This window comes from Rhineura floridana, chromosome 4, assembly GCF_030035675.1.
Source record: "Rhineura floridana isolate rRhiFlo1 chromosome 4, rRhiFlo1.hap2, whole genome shotgun sequence".
In the NCBI taxonomy this organism is placed as follows: Eukaryota; Metazoa; Chordata; class Lepidosauria; order Squamata; family Rhineuridae; genus Rhineura; species Rhineura floridana.
The window spans coordinates 93,863,288-93,874,947 of record NC_084483.1 but is presented as its reverse complement, the minus strand read 5'-3'; positions in this window follow the sequence as shown (position 1 = coordinate 93,874,947).

Here is an 11,660-nt window from a genome sequence, read left to right as displayed (position 1 = left end):
TAATTTCTTACTGCTTCCCCTTCACTGAGCACAGAGAGAGAGAGAGAGAGACAGACAGACAGACAGACAGACAGACAGACAGACAGACAGACAGACAGACAGACAGACAGACAGACAGACAGACAGACAGAATGCTTTATGTCTCTCTGGGGAACAAAAACTTGGTGGACTTTGATTTTACACCATCCTTGCCAAAAACGAATTTAAAAAATTATTAAAGATGTCATCCCTTTCAGCTGTTGACTAGAAAGGCTGAGTTTAATCAAGAACTTGGAGCAACCCAGAGGATGCTGTTAGTATTTCAAAAGAACATCATTCAGGGGGCCGCAAGGGAATCGAAGGACAGCTAGAGGGTCCTCTTCTACCAGCTGGTCTACGGCTTGGCTTTTATTTCTCAGCATTCAGAATCAAGGAAGGTGTCAGAAGGACAGATGCTGAAAGGACAGGCAAGAAGGATGGGGCTTCATAAGAATAATGGAATTAATTTAAAAATGCAAATTGAACAAATAGAGGAACAGATGTGAAGGGAGTCAGAGCTCCTCTTTGGGTTATATCCCCTAACATTCCTGCATTCACGTTCAGTTTGAAATGCCACTTTATTTATATGGCTAAAATGTTATTAATTGAGCAATAAATTCCACAGGAGCTTTCAAAGCACACACATTTAGTTTGTGCTACTTAGGAGGGAGGGCATCACTGGAAGTCCCCCTGGACGCACAATATAATCTTAAGAAACAGTGCTTCATATCCCATGATGTCGTGGTAAATTCTGACGTCCAGGCACTCATTGTGACAATCCCTGTAGCCACAACCTTTCTAAGGGTATAGACACACTTACTGTTCTGTTGGTTCCATCTCTCTTTTCTGAAAACAGGGACACACAATGCTAGTCAAACCCTGCCCCTTTTTACTGTGAAACCTGGTGGGACCAGCTCAATTACATTGTTTTCTTAATTGAGCTTCAGACAGACTTCACAACTGATCGGCAGATCAACCCATTGATCCTCCAGATGTGGCCAATGGAAATGCTTTGCTGTCGGCGACTAGTGTGCTGATAGCCTACAATTACAATGCAAAAAATGACTTTTGAACACTGCAGACATTCTGGTTTCAATACCAAACCAATTTTTTTCTCATACCCCCCCCACCCTTTTGCTTAACATCCAGCCTGATGAAGAGTTTGGAAGAACTCGAAAGCTTGCTCACTATGTTGTGAAATTTTGCTTGATCATCATAATGAAGATTTTTTGGACTTTATCAAATTAGAAGTGGTGGTTTAATCCTTGAATGCTAATGTAATCTACCTCTTCCTCTGCTGAACTTATTTGATGGGTTTCTTTTTGAGAAAAGCTTACTTATCTGGCATGAAGAAGACTAGCAAATTGCACCCCAGGAGAATGCATCAGTGTCCCTGCTGTGAAATAGTCATGTCTTGTTTCCATGCCAAAGCTGATCCATCCGTGAGCTGTTTCATTGCCTCTGCTGAGCGACTAGCTGCCCTTGCCCTCTCCAGTAGCCACAATGCTATCAGGCTACCTGCTTCCATTCCAGCTGGTCACGGTAAGAACTGTAATTTGAGAACTGGTGCCTGAGCGTGCTTTTTTCCTTGTTCTTCCCTGTCCCTTTTCCCTCATGTGTCATGCATTTTACATTGTTAGCCTAAGAGCAGTTATTTAACTTTTGTAAATTGTATTTTGTACATTGTATTGTTTTATTAATGTATATTATATTGTGTTTTTATATTTGTGTTTTTTGTAAGCTGGCCTGAGGGCCTTTGGCCGAAAGGCAGGGTATAAATCAATTATAATAATAATATAACCGCTCAGTGTTAAAGCACCTGCTTTACACAGAAGGTCCCAGGTTCAATCCCTGATATCTTCAGGTAGGGCTAGGAAAGACACCTGCCTGAAATCCTGCAGAGCCCCTGCCAGTCAGTGCAGACAATACTGAGCTAGATGGACCAAATGGTCTGACTTGGCATAAGGCAGCTTCCTATGTTCCTGTGGGTAATCTTCTAGAAACAGGGATAGAAACTCCCCAAAGAATACTTTCACTTATTTCTTTACCTAAAACAATTACTGCAATATGTGCTGTCAGGATTACAACAGCACTGGTTACAAATATTTAATTATAGAGGAAGAGAAGGATGGATGAAATACTACAGAGGAATAGAAAAAGCTGTGCTCATTTAGGAGTAAACAAAGCTGACTGATTATCAAAGTGGAATTTCAAATCAAGGCAGACAGTCAAAACAGTTGCAGGAAAATATTGATCTGATCTAATTTCCAAGGCATCAGACATCTGAAATTATAATTAGGTTTTGTTTTAAAACACCAAAAGGAATTGGAATAGTTTAGACAAATCTTATTAGAGTGTTTGGTTAGGAAAACTAACGTTATGGCATGCAATTTCTCTTCAACCTCCTGAGCAATCAGAGAACACATTCTTCCTTCCAACCTGGCTTGATCTTAAATGTTCCAATACCTCATGATGCTGTTTTGGCCTGCAAGTCAAGACTTGCCTCAGGAAACATCCAACTTACTTTTTTAATAGTAGTCTGGAAGAAAACAAGCCTTCACGCTTTGTTTTGGATTGCAACAAAGTCAGAGACACTTTGAGTAATTGCAAGGGAAGACAGCAACCAGACAGAGTATCCCCTGGCCTTGAGCAGATCTTCACCAGTGTAATCTTTTAGGCAAGTATTTATACATTTGGGTTATCATAGTTGCAGCGTCAGCTGTTATCTCCTGTTAAACATGCACCTAACCAGATGTTACCCATTATCTTCCTGAAATATAACTGAACAGCACATTCTGCAGTTTCTTTGACTCAACAAGTTCTTTTCCCTCATCACTTCTACAAGTCGTCCAAGATGGCTGCATCTTAGGCCATTTCATTCTTTTCTACTTCCTCAGTCCCTTCTTTTGTGCTTTTAGCACAACCAATATACTCAGACCTTTACATTCATCACCCTCTGTATTTCGGTTTCTAAAGTTGCCTGATCAGCTTCAGTAGATTCAGAGTGGCCCTCAAGACATAACTTTGTTTTTCAGGCCAGTGGGACTAGCCATGTAATCCCACTGACCTGAAAAACAAAGTTATGTCCTGGACATGGACAGCACAATTTTCATTATATATTTTACAACAACAATAAAGAATACCGATACCAAGTAAAATTATTAAAATTACAGCAGGCCATATCGTATGGTGTGACTAGTCAGTAGCCTTGTTCACATAGCACCATATATCATATCAAGTACACATAGTAGCTGTTCTATAGGCTGTTTTAAAAACATGGCTCTCAGCTTGATATGTATTTTGAAGTATATGTATTTGTGTCACTAAGTCAGAGATTTTCTATATTTCTGGTAATAAAAACTGTAGTTTGTGGAGAGTGCTAAGAGTTGTTAGAGACTCCTATTGCCCTGACAGAGCTCCGGGACCAGAATGGTTTAACAGTCAGCCACTCTTCTGGGTATTGTAGCTCTGTGAGGAGAATAGGGCATCTCCTAACAACTCACAGCACACAGCTCACAAACTACACTTCCCAGGATTCTTTGGGGGAAGCCATGACTGTCTAAAGTGAAATAAAGGTCTGGTGTGGATGTGACCAGGGACAGCTTTGGTTTAAATTTGGGTGGGAGACTACATGTGTCTGCTGTAGAATAAAAAGGTGAGGGAACCCAAAAAAAGCCCTGCAATCAGGACTGCATCTCCAAAGATGGAGAATTATATTTTTTTGTCTGTATTTTGTTGGTGTACTTCTTACGTTGCTTCTTTCCTGTTATTACTGTTTCTATAGAAAATCTAACCTAGAAAATTATATTTCTCTCATTATTCATCCTAGAAATCTGTGTCAATTTTATTTTTTATTAATTTCAAAGCCTTTTGATTGGCCAGTGTCATATGATGGTGAAGACAGCCTTTTCTGTTTCAAACTGGAGGTTATGTTCTATTTCAATTTTGGGTGTATTAACAGCTGAATCTGAAACTGCAGTTTGATGTAAAATCAGACTGATTACAATATATTGCTACTTAAGCAACAAATCTAGCTGTTGGAAAAAACAAATTTGGCCTGCCCAAGATGCATGTTTTCAGTCTGCTATGTTTAAACCACTCCACTTAAGGAGAGGTGGGCATGGTCAATTAGAAACATAGAGCACACCTAGAAATTTGCTAGAATATATGTCACCTTCCATTATTTTATCTTGTGCAAACTGAGACACCCCTCATGACCACTGGAGACTATTCTGCAGAATAGTCAGTACCATTATTCCACAATTGTTTTTGGAGGGTTTTTTAGCGTAAATTATGCAAAGTGTTGCTGTATTTCATATATTCACAGAAACAGAAGCAAAAGAAAATAATTTACTATAGGAACTTCACTAAAATTACAAAGTAAATCAAACATATTTAAAGATATTATCTGAACTATATCAACTGTCTTAATATTGTTGCTTCCTCCCTGCTAAAACAAGATCAGCACAGCACATGTCTTGTTTCTGTTATTTGGGCTGATTGCAGGTGTTGCCACTACTCACCATATGCTCAGATGCGCATGTTACCAATTTCTTCTGAGCTACACAGGAAGTGGATTGGACTGTGAAAGACCAACCCATAATGTGTTTGCATTTTGACAGATTTGTAGTGCAGTACAATATCCCAGAGAGGTCAGGTCTACTACTCCACTGGTGCATTCGCTATAGCTGCCCAATTTCCCTTCTTTTAAAGTTTGATGAGTTATCTATTGGCTATAGGTACGTTCTTAAACCACAAGCTTTTTTTTGCCTATTAGTGAATATAACTTTACTTGTTCTTGTTACTGATCTTTGATGTTAGGGCTTGTTAAAACTGCTCATCTTAAATGAGTGCCATATATATTTGGGGTGTGCCCCGACCACAAGATTCAGTTCAAGTCCCAGTATGGCTCTTCATAAAATATCCCAATTGAGCTCAGACCAATACAGAGGCTGCCCAATGAAACCCAGGAGTCCATGTCCACTTCATTCTCTCCCACCCCCATTCACTATAGGGAAATGTACAAATGGCCATAACTCCCTTCGCACACACGCACACACTCATACACATGACAGAATTTGATTAAATGTGCAGGCACAGTAGCCCCTCCAGAGTGGATAATTTTTTTGTGGGCAATTGGTCTGAAAATTGCAGACATGCGACAAGTCCCCTGAGTAAGAAACCTGCCAAATTGCAGGCAAATATATCCAGAGGTTTTTGCTTGCTTGTTTGTTTGTTTTTGTCTTTGTGCTAAACATCTTTAAAGCTGAACTTGGGGTAGGAAAAAGTGAAAATGACTCTCTTTCCACCAGAGAGGAAAAACAATTCCCTCTGATTACAGGCTACACTTGTCAATCGTGAAGGAGCTCTCTCTCCCTTCATGATGTCATCATCATGAATTCTTCCTTAAACTTAATGGCATAAGTTTTGCTCTTGCAAAACTGCTCCCTCCCTTCAAAGCCGTGGGATTGGAGAATACTAGTAAAGCACTGCCTCTGGTGACAAACTAGACATGTCAGTCACAACAGACCTTTTCCTCCATGCTCTCTCCCCACTCTGGTATTTGTTCTCATCCCATCCTGGCCCTATAATAAGAATATGGTAATTGCTTTTGCTTTCACCAGGCATTTTTCCACAGCATTTTTTTTAATGTCTGGATTACCAAGGCGCCACAAAACACTTCAGTGGTTACTGCTTCAACTTGTACCACCTCATAGAGATCCTGCTTTGCCTTTGATGAGCCCCAAATGCACACTAATCAGAACTACCTATTGGGGGGGGAATTGACACCCACACATGCTGTTGTGGGTAATCTAGTATTCACTAAAGGCATATGATGTGGATACGTCCTGTGGTATCTTTTCTCTAGTCAGAAATTATTGTTCATATTAACTTTGTTTTGGAAAACCTTGATATTTGTGGATGTTCACACACTGTGATGTGGGGACTAACAGATGGACAACAAAAGTCCTGTGAGCTCTTATGGTTGCAAAAAGATATATACTTCAAGGCTAAAAGGATAAACACCCATTATCCAGTACTCAGATCTCACTGCCCTTTCTACATTTGAATGTATATTTTATAATCGTCTATCTTGTTTACATATCTATTTGGACAGAATAATTGCTTATATTAATATATATAAGTCAGGACTGATTTATTATTTTCATTGTTAATGTCAGCTGGCAATGTTTCTTTTCTTTTTGTTATTGCAATATTACAATGAAAAATAAAATAAAAAAGAAACTAGGCAAAGGTATATGCTGCCACCTCCTGGCTTTTTGGAAATGATCAAGGCTTCAGTTCTACATAATACTGGTTATGAACTGACTCTTGCCAGCATCTCCACCTTCTTTACAGCTGTTAAGTTTCAAATCCATTTAATACAAGTAATGAATGACTCTTGAAATTTGGTTTTTCCTAGTAAGGAGTTTCTAGTTTACCCATATACGCCCTAATTTTCAACTTGGAAAGAAGTATTTTGGAAAGCCAATTCCAAAAGAGTGATTCCCCTCCCCCATATCTTAGTTTCACATGAAGCTTGGAAATTCTCTGAAATAATACATGTTTGAAAGATATGGCTGCAGCCAGAGGTCTGGCCAAATCCAATACCACTCCTCACTTTGTGGCTTTTCAAAAAGATGATAAGTCAAAAGAGCTGGAAGGAATTCTCTGCGGAACAAGCCTCTTCAACATTCTCAAATAATATTAAAGAAAATGAAAGCAGGAATTCTGACTGTTCTTTGTGCATGTACATTATAAGGATACCCTATATAAATAGCATCAAGATGGAAAAGCTATGTGGTGGGTCATGGAGACCTGAGGGGAATGAAAATAGGCACAATGTTGAAGATTTATAATGTGGAATGTCAAAATGCTGCTGTTATGGCGCTTTTGTGACAAATGGCCATGTGTGCCTGACATGGGGCCTTAGCACATGGATGGCCAGATTTCAGGCTTGCAGAATCTACTTTGGTTTTTACTAGAACCCCGAGATCCACTAACCAGAACTGGCTGCAAAAGATAGGCACGTAGAATAAGAGGACTAATCCCAGGCATTTGTTTTGAATAGTAGAACTGAACTGAGCTCCCAGTCCTTCCGCACAAAAATCCACTCCAAGCTTGCTCCATTTTGGCAGTGTAATTTAGGGTGGGAGAGGGATTCATTTTGTTGTGATGATTGTTAAAAAATGGAGAGCCACAAATCCTTGCCAAACTGCTGCAAATCAGCCAGAGATCTACCAGCAGATCCAGATCTACCTTCTGTCCACCCCTGATCTTAGAAAGATGCCATCATCTCATATGTTTCTCAACATGGCAGAAGAAAGCAAAGTGAGATTTAAAAAATATTTTCTGTCTTATCCATTTACATGCCAAAAAGTGAACATGTTGACAAGAATTAAAGTTTATTTTCTTATTTCTATAAGTATCAGCATATAAACAAGCCCACTTGCTCCTGTATTTGTTTCATGAATGCATTTGTTTATTATTATTATTATTATTATTATTATACTCTACATCTGCTATTGCTGTGCATATATTACAAGCACTATTTTACTAGTATATCCACAGTTATTATTTTATCTTTGAAATATGTAAGGAATGCTCTTTGGCTTGAAACAAGAATCAGGCAGCTTCATAGAAGTACAGCTTTTCACACCATAGCCATATATTTTAGAGTTTAGCATTTAGTATAGTCTCTTGTAATTTGGGAACACTTACTGATAAGCCAGGAATGTTTATAACTCTCTCCATCTTGTTTGGATGACAAAGCATGAAGGTAACCAAATATTTGTATGTAACTCAGAAATAACTGATTTCTCCAAAGCCAGTGAATGTGTAGGAATATGAATGAATTTTCTTTCTAGGTATTGAGGCTAGACCAGAGCTTCCAGTGGCCATGCTGGTTGGGGCTGATGGGAGTTGTAGTTTAAAAAAGTAACTTTTCCAAGCTCTGGGCTAGACATGGAGTAGGCTTTGAAGGTGCAGAAGGCCATAAAGAAAGCAGTAATGGGGGATGTCTGGACAACAACCAATATAAACAAATGGTGCAATCTGAATGCAAGTTTGAGTACCTCAAAGAACTCCTGTGATCAGCAGCCTTGAGGAGATACCAACCTGGTATGGGAAAATAATATGTGATCTTTATGAGCAGAGAGGTGCCAGCAGGGCCAGTGCCAGAAGGTGGCCAGGTCGGGCCCTGGCCAAAGGCCCCTGTGGCCTAGAGGGGCCCCTCAAGGACCCCTCCTTAGGGTGGGAGGGTAGCGCTTCCATTCCGTGATCTGCAACAGCATCAACTCCTGACCCTGCAAAAATTACAGAGAGGGAGCTCCCAGGCCCCACCTACAGACCACGTGGGCCTGCAATGCATATCTGCATGCCCCATCTACCTTTCCCATTGCTGTGAAAGCTGTGCACACTGCGCATGCATACCTGTCATCAACCAAGATGGTGGTGGAGGCTTCCCTAAGGGGCTGACGCCCCCGCTGCCATCTTGGTTGATGGCAAGTATGTGCACGTGTAGCATAGTGTGCATGCACGCCATCAACCAAGATGGGGACAGCAGCATCAGCCCCTTATGGAAGCCCCCATCATCATCTTGGTTGATGTTAGCCATGCGTGTGCAGCACACAGGGCATTGACATGAAGTGACAGGAGAGGTAGGTGGGGCATGCGGGCAAGCCCTGCTGGACCAGAGCAGGCTAGTGCTCAAAGACCCAGTCATGCCTGGCGCATGCCATGTGTGCCAAAATGTTTACATTTTTCATACCAGTCAGCTGATGGATGAGATGCTTTGGGGCTTAGCAAAGACATCAAAGGACATCAGACATTATCAGAACTATAGAAGACACCCCTTAATCCCAGAAGTATCAAGACATTTCCACCACAGCCAGCACCAAACACTATGTGTGCACCTCTACCTTCTCTAGTCTCTAAGTTACAGCAATGCTTCGCCAGTGCCTGCTTACACAATTAATGTGAGTATGAAAGATTAGGACTATTGAGAATCTCTTTTTTTTAAAAAAAATTATTCGTTTTTCTGATATAAAGACAACCCAAAACAAGGACAACCCAAAACATGCACCCCTCCCCACAGACACTCTGCAAGTCAATATCATACAACAAGCCACAATTCCTTAGGAGAGAAGTTCACTGACTCCAACAAAAATCATGACCAATTATGCCATCCAGAGTCTAGTAAAGGGCTTAGGGACTCATCTGTGATTGTCTTCTTTAAATGTATACAAGATAAATGGCTGACAGGTCTCCCTAAATGTGTCTTTTTCTTTAGTCTTTTGGCTATTTTCAAGTTTTGCGTCAGTTTCTCCACCAGTGCGATTTCCCATAGTTTCCTGTACCATTGTCCGACAACAAGCCTGCAAGATCTTCCAAGAAGTGAGCTATCCATGAATACCATCAGTTTCTTATAGAATAAATCCAAATGTGCATCCAAAAAGAGGTTCAATAAAGCTAATGCTGGAGTCAGGTGCAGTGTCTGTCCAGTGATTTTTCCAATGTCCTTTTGTTCAGCAATCCTGAACTTTCCCACAGACCCACTACATGTGATTGTATGAGTCAACCTTACCACATCCTCTCCAGCTTGCTCAATCTCTCATTTTTGTAATGTGCGTTGGTCTGAGTGGAGTCATGTACCATCTCTATATTATCTTTAATGTTGTATTTCTAAAGGAACTAGCAACCAATGAGTATGGAAACTTGCCCCACATAGCCTTCTATGAATCCTCTTCAGTTGTAACTCCTAAATCCCCTTCCCAGTATGCTTTCAAGTCCAGTTTATTACCTATATCTCACCAGATAGGTGTACAGTGTGGAGACCAGGTCGCTGTCACTGCTGTCCAGATTCAGAAGCAGCCTTTCTCCTGATGTCAACGGCCTGATTCCCCACTCCAGTATAGAGGGCTTGGGAAGAAAAATGTGCAACAGGTACCACAACAGGCAGGATAACCCTTTCTCCTGCAACCTATTTCTCCACATGCTCCTTGATAACAGTCTAAAGCAGCCTTTCCCAACCTTTGGATCCCCAGCTGTTGGTGGATTACAGTTCCCATAATTCCTGGCCATCAGCCATGCTGGCTGAGGCTGATGGGAGCTGTAGTACAGCAACATCTGGGCACCCAAAAGTTGGGAAAGGCTGGTCTAGAGCCCACAAAATAAACACCCCGTAATCTGTACACATCTAGACCAAATACTGAGCTCTTCACTGGTCTATCCAGTCTATAAAAGTTCGGGTGGCTGCAGAGAGGGATCAGCAGAGACAATCCTGGCAGGAAAAAAAATCCTTCCTGTACTTCCAGGCCTCAAATACCAGGGTCATTGTAATGCTGAGATTTTTATTAGACTTTTTACCTCCTTTGTAATGTACAGGATCCCCTTACAGTTACCCTGATTCATAAAACATGTTAATCTGCACCCAGTGTGTTTGTTTTTAGATCCATAAAAGGGATAAGGTGCCTAATTTGGAAAGCCTCATAGTACAAGCATAGGTTGGGTGTTCCCCAGTCCAGCCACCATCTTTCATGCCCCTATACCTAGGAATCCTTGACTTGTATATAAATACCTCCAATTTATTCTGCCAATACTTTATGTATCACCCAGGAACTGCAGTCAGCAGCACACAGAACAGGTAAGTAAACCTGGGACTATTGGGCATATCTAAAATTTGCATTTTACCATTCTTGTATTCAGTAATGCACAAGAGCATCCCTGTCTCTGTGAACTGTGCATTTTCAATTAAAAAACAAAACAAAACTATATTGGTGTGGTCTCAAACTCTTCCTGCAAAACATCCCGCTCCTTCTGGCCTGATCAACTAGCATTGATAAAATCTATTTTCCCAACACTACGTGTCAATGTGGGCCTTAATCCAAATACAGATTAAGGACTTCTCAAGGGGTTTCAAAATATTATATATTTTTCCAGTGAGGAGCAGCGAATGTTCTTTCAAAATGATTTCACACTGCATGGGTCAAAGCAACAGTGTGCTTCATTATGTCTCAGGCACATTACAAATACCTTAAGGCTTAAGAGCACATTGAGAAAGTATCATTTTTTTAAAAAAAAAAACCATCACATTGCTGCTTTAAACAGAGTCAAGAGATCATTGCAAGTCACCTAGAATCAGTTTTTTTTCTTTTGTACATTCCACCACCATCACCTTTCTGCTTTGTGATCTATTTTTATTTGACTAGCTTCCACACAGCACTTAGTTTTGCCTTATGATGTTTGTAAGTCTAAAGTGCCTGTGATGTTCCTATATATTAGTGTATATATGGTAAGTGCTGGTTGTTTAGAGTATACATGGTAAGTAGTGAAAGAGGAGGGGGAGTGAATGGGCAATAGAATGCTGGATGATTGGCTGAATGTTTAAAATGGCTGACAGTATAAATGAAAGGATGACAGGTAAATCTGGGTGAATGTGAGGTGGTGAATTGTGGAATCTGGGGGGAGAAGAGAAAGAGTGGATTGCTTGGTGGGGTTTGAGAGAGTTGTTTGCCAGGAGAGAGGGAAGAAGGAGGAGGGTGGAGTTCGGATTAGTATTGAGTAAAACCATATGCTTATGTGCCTTAAGAAGAAATCTTGTTAATCTTGTTAGCTTTGTTATCTTTAATAAATACTTAATT